This window comes from Strix aluco, chromosome 1, assembly GCF_031877795.1.
Source record: "Strix aluco isolate bStrAlu1 chromosome 1, bStrAlu1.hap1, whole genome shotgun sequence".
Lineage (NCBI taxonomy): Eukaryota > Metazoa > Chordata > Aves > Strigiformes > Strigidae > Strix > Strix aluco.
In genome coordinates, this window is record NC_133931.1 from 156,324,835 (window position 1) to 156,337,260 (window position 12,426).

Below are 12,426 nucleotides of genomic sequence, written 5' to 3' on the forward strand. Positions count from 1 at the left end.
GAGAGCGTGTCCCGCAGTACGTCCCCGGTCACGGCCCTGAGGTGTGGGCAGCGGCGGGGGGCGGGGCGCCTCTGACCGGGGGTGCGGCTGTGGAAGGTGTTACCCTAAAGCGGGTTCGTGCCCAGCGTGCCATAAACCTGCTTTAACACGCTCAGGAGAGAAACTGTATTTATTCAGGCCTGGGTGCTCGGTGGACTTTTCCACAAATCAAACACCCCAACAGCAGGTTTTCGTGCTGCTTTTATACACAAAAATCAGAGGTGAGCACTTTTCCAAACACACCCCTTAGATACTGATTGGTTAGTGATTAACATACAATTATAATACACCTTACATAATGCTTCTATTGCTATGCATGCTCAGGGGAAGGGTCTTAACTTGGGCAGGGGTCTTTTTGACCTGTGGGTGTGGGGTTTTTTTTATTATAATGAAGGAACTTCACTTTCGGGACACTCAAAAGTTAGTTTCATTGCTGAGTTAATGGATCGATTAGTCATTTTGCCAGGTTGTTAAATAACACAATCCCGGATATTCTCTTTATGGTCCAGGATGTTCTGCTTGTTTTCAAGGGTTCAGAGAGCAAAATCTATCCTTTATGCTTTTCTTACTGCTAATCAAGGTCATCTTGACCACACTTCAAAGTCTCACTCGACCAAACTTCAAAACCTTATAATTGTCCCCATATGTGCAGTAACTGTAGCTACTTGCACAATAATTAACTATGGCTACTAGCAAATGTGAAGTACACTATATCAAAGGCCCACAGCCACCCCTCAGTGAAACCCACTGGCTCTCACGGGGATCCTGATCGTCGCACACGGAAGAGTTAGTGGACCACAATAGAATGAAGCTGCTGCACACCCAGCGTGGCCTTTGTGCCACACAAATCCCTTGACCGCAGGACGACCTCAGCTCACGAATGCAGGAGCCTGCAGGCAGCTCCCCCTCAGTACCAGCCATTACACCACCTGCGTAGCCTTGCTCTTATCGCAGCGAGGAGTTATGCGAACATCCTTTCTGTTTCACAGTAGAAATGATGAGTGGAGTTGTTTTCATGCAAGAAAATCCTATGATAATGAGGTAACCCTATCTACGGACGGGGTCTGCACGGTGCGCTGCACGTGCACTGGAAGCCCATTCAGTGCTGCACAGCTCCAGGTTCCAAGCGTCAAAAGGGAGGCAAGATTATCTGTACTATGTCTCTTTCTGGGATCATAACAGACTAGCAACTTCCGGTGCAAAACAGCTCTTCGCTGCACTTCCCTAAGCACAACAAACACCACTTCTCTCAGGCAAGCTGCACGTGGAGCTTCAGAGAAGCAAAAGCTTCTCCAGGAAGGCAGCATCACTGCAGTGCCTTGTCAGGGTGGTGTAGTTGCTGCGTCACTGTGCAAAACACCACAGTATATTCATGCCGTTTATGAGTTGCTTGTAGCTGCAATGCCAAAAATTGGACATCCGATTGATGTAGTATACTTCACATTTGCTAGTAGTCATGGTTAATCACTGTGCTAGTAGCTATAGTTACCGCACATTTGGGGACAATTACAAGGTTTTGAAGAGTGGTCAAGATGACCTTGATTAAGACTTTGATCTCCAAACCCTAGAAAATAAGTAAAACATCCTGGACCATGAAGAGAATGTCTGGGATTGTGTTGAGAATGAGTTATTTGACAGCCTGACAGAATGACTAACCGATTAATTAACTCAGCAATGAAACTAACTTCTGAGTGTCCCGAAAGTGAAGTTCCTTCATTATAGAATCACAGAATCATCTAGGTTGGAAGGGACCTTGAAGATCATCTAGTCCAACCGTTAACCTAGCACTGACAGATCCCAACTACACCAGATCCCTCAGCACTATGTCAACCCACCTCTTAAACCCCTCCAGGGATGGGGACTCCACCACCTCCCTGGGCAGCCCATTCCAACACCTCACAACCCCTTCTGGAAAGAAATGCTTCCTAATATCTAGTCTAAACCTTCCCTGGCGCAACTTGAGGCCATTACCTCTTGTCCTATCACTTATTACTTGGTTCAAGAGACTCATCCCCAGCTCTCTGCACCCTCCTTTCAGGTAGTTGTAGAGGGTGATGAGGTCTCCCCTCAGCCTCCTCTTCTCCAGACTAAACCCCCCCAGTTCCCTCAGCCGCTCCTCGTACGACATGTGCTCCAGACCCTGCACCAGCTTTGTTGCCCTTCTCTGGACACGCTCGAGTCATTCAATGTCCTTTTTGTAGTGAGGGGCCAAAAACTGAACACAGTAATCGAGGTGCGGCCTCACTAGTGCCAATTATATGAAAAAACACACCCACAGGACAAAAAGACCCCTGCCCAAGTTAAGACCCTTCCCCTGAGCATGCGTAGCAGTAGAAGCATTATGTAAGGTGTATTATAATTGTATGTTAATCGCTAACCAATCAGTATCTAAGGGGTGTGTTTGGAAAAGTGCTCACCTCTGATTTTTGTGTATAAAAGCAGCATGAAAACCTGCTGTTGGGGTGTTTGATTTGTGGAAAAGTCCACCGAGCACCCAGGCCTGAATAAATACAGTTTCTCTCCTGAGCGTGTTAAGATTGTTTTATTGCACGCCGGGCGCAAATCTGCTTTTTGGATAACAATACCAGTTGAAGATGCTTTACTATTTGCATCTCTTAATGTAATGTAACTTCAACGACTTCTCATCCTCTTCATAAATGCCTGTCTTCATTTTTTGGGATCCTGTATTAATTGCAAAATGTTGACAGCAACCAATAAAGCAGTTTTTACTTTGCAGAAATTAAAAAAATAGCATCGTGAGAAGTATACCTTCACAGGTGTCACTTTAAACAAGAGGCTCAGGGTCATGCGCGTGGCTGTACCCCGGCCAAGTGTGTGAAGAAGATACAGGCCCTGAAAGGAATGCATGAAGGTCTCCTGGTATCAGCTGGGATAGAGTTAATTTTTCTTCTTAGTAGCTAGAATAGTGCTGTGTTTTGCATTCAGTATGGGATTTGGTATGAGAAGAATGTTGATAATATACTGATGTTTTTCAGTTGTTGCTAAGAAGCCAAGGACTTCTCAACTTCCCATGTCCTGCAGTGTGCAGGTGCACAAGGAGCTGAGAGGGACCATGGCCAGAGCAACGGACCCAAACTGGCCAATGAAATATTCCATACCACAGAATGTCATGCTCAGTATATAGAGGACAGTTGGTCAGGAAGCAGGGACTCTCGCTTCAGGATTGTGGTTTTGGGATCTTGGTTTCTCTGGGATTGCTAGCCAGGAATGGGCTGGTGAGCAACTGCATTGTGCATTATCCGTTTATATTTTCTATTATTGTTGTTGTTATTATATTTTATTTCAATTATTAAACAGTTTTTCTCTCAACCTACGAGTCTCCTTACCCTTACCTCTTCAATTCTCTCCCCCATCTCTGGGGCAGAGGAGGGTGAGTGAGTGGCTGCATCACGTTTGACTGCCAGCCAGGTTTAAAGCAAGACAGAAACATGAAGCAAAACCATTTTTTTGTGAGTGTTAAGGAGTAAGTGTTTGAAACATGGATTGGCAGTACCTTGCTTTAAGGTGCTTTGTCTCGTGAGGACATTTTTGTCCTCAGCACTGTCCGGGATGGTTGCTATAAAGTGTCACTCTGTCTAATTCCTCTCCATATGGACAGGTGACTGCGGTGCCCCCAGCCATGAAGGATCTCCACAAAACCACTTTTGAGGCTGACTTCAGGTTCCCCACTTGTTGCTCTTGGAAAAACCACTTGGGTGGAGGCCAACAGTCCTGCAACCTCCTGGCTTCCTGAACATTCTGGCTGCAGTGACAACTACCTGGGCCATAGTGCACTTTTGCTTTGACCGGCAGGAGAAGGTTCGGGACCTTGGTACAAGCCCCCCTGTTAGCCCGAGCAGGGCAGGTGGCAAAGGGTTAATAGGCACAAAGAGAGAGTGAGAGACTGTGCACCAACCTTGACCTTACACCGACCTGGGGAGCACCAGGAGCATTGGGAGCATTGAGCTTCAGAGCAGATGAATCTGGCTCTGCTCCAGGACCTGAACCTAGGGGAGGAATCTGGTTTCGGTGGCCACGGGCAGCCTGCCACAAGCCTTACCCAGAGCAGCTGGTAACGGGAGCGGGAAAGCAGAGGGCATGTACTGGATCTCAGCACACAATCTGGGATGGAACACATTTACTCAAGCTCTTCCTTGTCCCTGTTGTTGCTGACAGCTGTTTGCGCTGTCAGTATCTGCCCTAGACCAGCCAGGAGGAAAATTTGCACCTTTTATTATTTATACCTGTGTTATATAGTTTGTATCATACAGATGCAGTTCATCTTACTGGATGTTGCTTGCATGAAGCTTTAAAATCTTGTGCAGTCTCTGCCAAACTCCTGATTTTCATGTAGAAGCTGATGTGAATAAGTCTCTTTCTCTGTTTGGCTGCAAGTAGCTGTCAAAAGACTTCCATATTTGCATCACAACCTCTCCAACTGGCCCGTTCCTACCCTACAAGCTTTGCTCAGACACATTCAAGTTTAAACTGTTGTTTTGTGTGACAATACATTGAAGAAGGGAAACATCAGTAACAACTTAATTGCTAAAAATAATTCACCAGAGAAGTGTGGTAGAGACATATGTGTCATGGTAAAATACGTATTTGATTTTTAGATATTTTTTTTTTACTAAGAAGATAAAGAAAGTACGCATTTGTTTTTATTGAAGCAAATTGAAAACAAATGATCTAGATTTAATTTTGAATAGTTTAGGAAGATATAACGGGTGTATTTTGATGCCAGGGCTCCGAAGTGGTGTCAGGGCAACAGAAGTGGTGAAGAATTAATGAAAAAAGCCTGTTGGAATCTTAATGCTTTTTAAGATCCCAAAGAGGAAAGCTGATATATATAGAAATCAATGCTAAGAAATTTCAGAAGGCAAGAATTAGTTTCTTAGAAACAAACAAAACTGAAACAGCCCCACAGTCGCTAGAGAAATGTAGTGAGTCTTTCCCCTGGAGACACAGAGGACCATTTAAGTAAAAAGAAAAAAATAATGCAGTGAAAGAACTGCCATCTTACCAAAGTCCTCACTGATGAGAAGAGGTGGCTCAAGTGCCAGTAAACAAGATGGATTTTGAATTCTTTGACTTTTATTATAAAATCTATTTTGGTTTGTTTTTTTTTTTTAAAAAATACAAAGATCTGTCTAGTTTTGGGTCTGATAATCTTGATCTGCTATATTGTATACCATTTTCAAATCTTACCCACTTACCATCTTATCTGCAGCATGTACTTACTATTCCAACTCAAATGTATGAAGAACCCCAGAAAAGAGTTTTTAAACTTATTTGTAATTCATTAGTGCCCCATTCAAAGTCAACATTGCTTTATTTGGCTTGAGCAATTAAAGGAAAGCATTAAGAAATAGTAAACAAGGTTTAGAAATAATTGGAGCATGGGATTGTAACATAAGGGAAACAACCAGTAAATCCTGGTGGGCACAAGACTACACCCTGTAACATGAGGCAAGGGTACAAAAAGACAGAGACCTGCTGCAGTGGAGAAAGGGCTGAAGAGTGATTAATTCAGTTTAAAAGGTTAAAGTTATTAGGGTTTTAGACTGCAGCTCAAGCAGAATAGCAGGTTAAAAGATGAGGATTGCTTGAGCAAAAAAGCCTAGTTATTTCTTTTTGCTTTTAAAGACAAGTGAGTTGAGCAGCATTCCAGTAAGTAACATTTTTTTTTTTTTCTACGCTAGTACTTGTATAAAATTCTTTGTAAGAAACAGCTTTTTTCATAGGTGATATTCCAGTATCTGGAAATGTCTTCTCATTTACCCTTAAATAATTTTCCCTGATGTGTACGTTAATGGGAAATGGTATCTTTCACCCTTCTTACACTTTTTGCTGCCAAACAGCATCAGAGTTTATGATAATTTCTTAAAACTGTCTCCAGTTGGCTAGAAAGAGATAACAGAGAGAATGCAGACCAAATAACCTTGATTCACAGACCTCTGCTTCTTTTCAGCTTGTCTTGACAAGCACCCAGAGTGTCCAGGCAGTTTCTTTAACCCTTACCATTGCCGAATACAGACCCACTCATCCTGAAGTGAATTTCATGCAGCTTTAGGATACAGAATAAAATATTAACACAGAATTTGTGCTACAGTGGTTGACTATTGACGTGCTAAGGCTTGGACAACAGGCCCAAGCCAGAGTTGACCTATAGGTGAACCCTGTATATTTTATAACTGATAGCCATTGTGCTAGTAGGTATTGTACTAAGTTATAACAACCCACTTGTGCTGATGTAAAAAGTGCTAAAGCATTGAAATACTGAAGCCTGAACAACAGGCCCCAAGCTGAAGCTGCTAACTCTGTATGTAATCATTAACAAAGTATGTAAGCTCACTAGTGAAAGATGCAGCTTAGAATATAATCAGTAGTGAGGACGAAATGCTGAGAGAATGTATCCAACTTCCCTTGTTTAGCCTTGTTCAAGGCTGAGAACCCATGTATTTGGCCTTGTTAGAAACTCCCTTGGTCTCCCCCCCTCCGAGCCCTGGCCAGGCTTTGGGTGGAATCCAACAGGAGAATGAAACCAGAAACTTTCCACTCAAAACAAAGGTGCCAGCTATTCTGGCTTGTCGATCTCTGGTATATAAGGCTGGGCCCGTTTGCAGCGACTTTGGAAGCCTCACCTACGGGTGGACGCACTGCGTAGGATTTCCCACTTGCTGGGACAGGCTCTCCAAATCCTCGCTGTAACCGGGGCTGCCCAGCGACTGCGGATCTGGATGATGGTAACATATGCAAGTGGTGATGGATCTTTCTTAATCACTATTCCCTCTCTCATGTAGTAATGATTTGATGCATTACCCTGTATTTTCCTGTTTGTTGCTTTAGGTGCACTATTCTGCCTTTTCTTACTACATGTTTTCTGTATTACTCTGTTACATTATTTGGTTATCACCAGTAAAATACGCCTACTCTTTTCACTCTGATGTCTGAGTTTAATTGGTATCCTTAATCAGCAAAACAACTATATATCAACAGCAGAAGCAATAGCACTCCTGGTACTGATATATTACGAAACCTATTTACAGAGAAGGAGCTGCTCCAAGTTAATGCAGCGTCTACCTAAAAAAACCCACACACAAAAACCCCCATCCAAGCCAGAAAAAAAGCATCAGACTCACATTCCAGTGAAACCAAATTATCCCGTATATGATTCCAGTCAGTTACTGTTGCTCACCCGACACAGGATCACTTGTTAAGCTGTAGTAATTATATTCTGAGTCTGTATCTCATGATCCAGGGCTAGGTGAAAATGTGCTTCTATGAGTAGAAGAGCTGCTCAAGATTTCACGTCACATGCCCTTATACATAGCCTCAGGCATTTACATATTGCAAGAGGAGTTTTTGCTAGAAAATATTGCCCCAATTAAGATTGTTCACCCTAGTTTACAGTACATTTTTATGAGTTTTTAAGGAAAGCAAGTTCTGGAAGCTCATGATGAGAAAATAGCTTTGAAGTCCATATGCTATGTATTTATACCCCCTCATCATACCCTGTGTGTGCAGTCCTGTCAGATAAGGAATTATTATTAAGTGCACTCTATAGGACTCTGGAGCGCCCAGATGAGCAGGATGATTTGTGCAAGGCCCTGTAGGACATTCCTGATAGAATTTGGAATCAGAGTTCATTCTTTTTGTCAGTATGTTAACCATAATACCACTTCTCTACCTAGAATATGGGCATTTATTTATACGGACCTTAAAATATTCATAGTTGCATCTCCTAGAAAAAGAATCATTTACTCTGCTGTACAAGCTGAACACTTGTTACACTCCAAGTCTTACAGGTAAAATGGGACACAACACATATGTGGAGTTAAGCATTTGTCATTAGTCAAATTTGACATTCTAACCAACATCCAACAAAGCATTAATGTTAGCCCAGTTGCAATATTACTATCATTTGTAGTCCAAATGAGTACAGGGAAGTCTCACTAGTACACTTAAAATTGTTACACAGAAAAATATTCTGAGTACCTACCCTCTTTCTCTGGTGTCATACTCCCTCTTCCAGAGCGCCTCAGGCAGAGAGGCTGCAGAGGGTGTCACCAACAGACCAGCATCCCAGGTTCTTCCTTGGCAGGAGGGTGATGCTGGGGTGGAGGTCCTTTCCTCCTTGGTCTTGGGGATTGCCTGCTTTTACTCTTCATATTCTCTTAATGGAATCTGTGTATGTGAACTTGCTCTTCATTGGTTCTCAATTGTTCAGTTGTCTGTTCCTTCTTTTATAACTGAACTGGTTTAACAAGATTATCCTCCTGTAATGAATGACCACTGTGGTTTGTGTTCATAGCCTGGGACCTCTGGTACAATCCCATTTTTGATTCTTGTACCTCCCATTTTGTTCTAGGATGACAGATAACACAGTCAACAAAAAATAACTACATGTTGTCATGATAAACTAAAGTTAACCTAAACCCAACCTGACCACTAGATAATTGCTATCACTGCTAAAATAAGGCAAAATCAGCTTAGGCCAACATAACCCAGGCAAGGGCTGAGACCCTGTCCTGTCAAGCCAGCGCAAATCCTTCAGCCTTTCACTTGTAATGGCAAAAATGGTATTTACTTGGCTGCAGACTAAGTCCTGATTCTTAGGGACGACACTGCTGTAGGCAAGGCACTCTGTAACTGTCCTTTGCAAACATACCAGAACATTACTTGTTATCTCTTCTTTTCATCTGACATTAAAACGTGTCACAAGCAGAACGCTTATGTAAATTAATCACATATTGGTACGGAGGCAGCATTTTTCATGTTCCTAAAATGGTATAAAGATGGAATTTATGAGACCAAATTTATGCCAACTTTTTTTTTCCCCATTACAGTAACTGCATCGTTCCACAGTGTTTATATTTTTCCAAGCTGCTGTTCACAATGATGCTCGTTTTTCTGATATTCTACTTATCTTTTCCTTTGAAACAAAAAAATCTTCTGGGCCAGTCAAGATGTATGAAACAGAAGTCCCAGTTTTTTCCTTCATTTTTGTAACTTATTTTCTGTGTGACTGTGTATTCTGCAGAATATAAGACTTATCTTTATAAAACATTTTGTGAGCTCTGGATGGTAACTTATGTTTGATAGTGTAATACTACTGCATAACATTGTATGTATTCTGTCACTGTTTTTCTTCCTCTGGGATTTAGCATACTCTGAAAGATCAGTTCTTCTGGCATAGTCTCAGTTAGGGGAAGCTTAAGATGAACTTAAAAGTACTACATTAATTATATAAAAGTATTATATGTTAATGGAAATAAATTGAAGAATAAATGTATTTTAAATTATATACAGGTGTCCTTATCTTAAGATATAAGAAAGAAAATTTTTACAGTGTGTGAGACTCCGCTCAGTTGTAAACAATCTGTTGAAGAAGGGGATGCAATCACTGTGCAATGATGGAGAGCGGGGACTGAGTGGAGACTGGGTAGCCTGTTAACAGCTGCCCTGGGTGTGCAGCAAATGCCTCTGACACTCCCTTCGCTGCTTATCTGTCACCACAAGCTATGGCCTAGACTCATGTCAAGAGCCTGAGAAACCGCAGAACTAGCCTTGTACTATTAACAAGTCGGGAACTATCATCTATATTAAGCTATACCATAACAATTTGTGATCAAAAGCTAGACTCAATAGTTCCCTAAAAGTTGCGGTACTAAAGGTGTTTGATGAACCACCAGAGTTTTCCTTTCCCCTGTTGTTATGCTATATTATGTCAACCAACCCCCCATCTATAATTTACACACATCTTGACACTGCAAGTAGATGAGCTGAAGAAACTTATCATAAGGCTACATGCGCTACTAAGCATTAATGTAGGATATAAGGCAGGGGGGCAAAAATCATTCTTCAGAATTCCCTTCAGCCGGACGGAGACCCCATGCTGCTTACCGCCCTGACCATTGGACAGGTCGCATGATCTTTCTTTAGCCTCTGCTCTCTCTCTTTTTCCCCTCTTCTTTGCCTTCTTAATTTCTATATCATTATGTATGACTGATATCTATTGAGTATTATTAAGTTGATAAATGACATTGGATAAAGAAAGAGATTATTCAAATTTGGTTCTGATTTTCCTCCGTCTGTCTCTCCTGACTATTATTGGTCAGTGAAGTGTGCCTTTCTAAGGGAGGAGGGAATTACTGTCTCCCCACTTGCACTTGCTCGGGAACGGGACATGACACTGTGAGAACAATCAATCGGTGGAAAAATCTCCCCAGGGATACGGTAGAGCCCCCATCGCTAGAGGTTTCCAAGCTGCAACTGGACAAGGTGCTAGATAATCTCACCTAGGCTCCCTTTCCCACAACAGGTTGGACCAGATGATTTTTGGAAGCCCCTTTGAACCTGGGCTCTTCTGTGGTTCTGTGATTATTGCATGATTGGACTGCAGGCTAAAATAATTGTTTTCTAATATTTTCTTTGGCAGTAAGTATGGGGGGTGTTTTAACCTAATTTTTATTGTGATTACTAGAGAATGAAAAAGTCCCATTTTGATTTTGCTCTTTAACTTAAATACCTTACAAGAATGGGCAAGATACATGTGCTGAAGTTTCAATACCTCAGCCTTTCCTTTAATAGATGAACTAGCTCTTGAGCGACACCTGAGTCTTGGGCCAAGAGCCCTCTTATGACCTCTATATTCCAGAACTTTCTAAGGTAAAATAAATTAAAAAAAAAAAAATCAAAATGCTTAGTTTCCAGAAAAAAGTGCAACAGGGGATAAATCATCCTCTCTCACCTCCAGTCAGTAACCTGCATGCTCTAAAATTTAGATATCACATTTTAGTAAATATGTAACTATTCAGTTACTGGGCAGGGTCTGGGAATTTTTACCAGTACTGTTCTCAGGATATTTAGTTTCTCTTCAATGGACGTCAAGAGTAGCAAAAGCGCCATGGGCCTCAGTCAGCTGAGAACACGTGCAGGGTTTTGGATGCACTGAGCCTTGCAGCACTGCAGCAACCACACTGTCATCAGTAATTGAATAAAAATGACTTGGCATTTGCATGTGGTTTACCCTCGGACTGTGCTGTAATTGGGAGGGGAGAAGAGAGGAAGGAAGGGGAAATCGTAAGAGGTAAAAAGGCTTTTATGTTAGTGGAGGGCAAATGGGCTGATGAAGCTCTGCTGAATTTTCACTTCGGAGTTTCACTTCTGTGGAGAGACCTTGCTCCCAGTGACTAAAAAGCCCAAAGCAGATAGCTACATGCCCAATCAGAGGGAGACCTTGTGCTGCAATACATGGCTGTTGTTCAGAGCAGCCACGTAACCAGAAGAGCAGAGTGACCCGCAGAATTGCGTAAAACTTGCCTGACATTCTGCAGAGAATTCTGGGGCTTTTAGATAATACTATCTGCAGCATGTAATTCAGAAATTGTTTCCTTCTTGTGCTATAATTAAATAGGTGTGTAAACCTGTGAGAGCTAAAAGTGCTTGTGGAAATCTGGCTGAGATATTTGAATAACTAGTATTCAGACATTAAGTTAAAGAGATCCCCACCAATTTTGAAAGTAATCAGAGTATATCACAGCTATAATGTCTTCTTCTAGTAGTATGACAGTAAATGTGCAAACAAGATGTGCCTTTTTGCAGGGTACAGCATGGAATGGACACAAAAGCAACCTGTTTTTCACTGCTTCCTTTTTTAACTTAACATAGCAGACATTTAGTGGAGGGGATGTATGTGAGTGACAGGGTTGGGTATAGTGCTTGGTATGGAATAAGTAATTCAGGAAGCAAAATCCTGCTAGCAACTCCAGAACCAGGCAAAGGTCTAGATACAGACCAAAAAAGCAGTCCTGCAGCTGGAGGAAACGTCCTGCATGGATGGAACAGGCAGAGGGGTGCAGTGGCTGGATGCTCAGTTTTGTAGAGGATGGCCATGCCAGCCACACTGTACCTCTGGGATGGAGGGGATCACATTGGCTCAGTTGGAAGGATGGATGGCAGAAGGTGTCCTTTTTAGTAGTCACTGTCATGGGCTGGTTTTGAGAGGTTGAATCAAATAAGGGGAGAAAAGGAATTTGGAAAAGCTGTTTGCTCCTCTGCACCCGTGATGGTGCTGCCCACTGTTGGCAGTAAAAACAAATATCTCGTGCTTAAAACTTGGCATGGACTCGTTACAAAAACAAACACAGAAAACCCTGCCAATCTCTGCTGGTGTGCAGCTAGGAGCGTACCGGTGCTGAGACCTGGATGGGAACATATTTGACTTAGTTGTCCTGGTTAGCCTACACAGATTCTTGACTGGTTTCCTGAAGCACAAACATCTCCTGGCCTTTGGGCACCTCTTCCTAGGAGCATCCCTCTTTCTCTCTGTCACCAAGCCTGTCACCTCTGTTTCTCATGAAGTAATGACACTCTCTCTTGCTA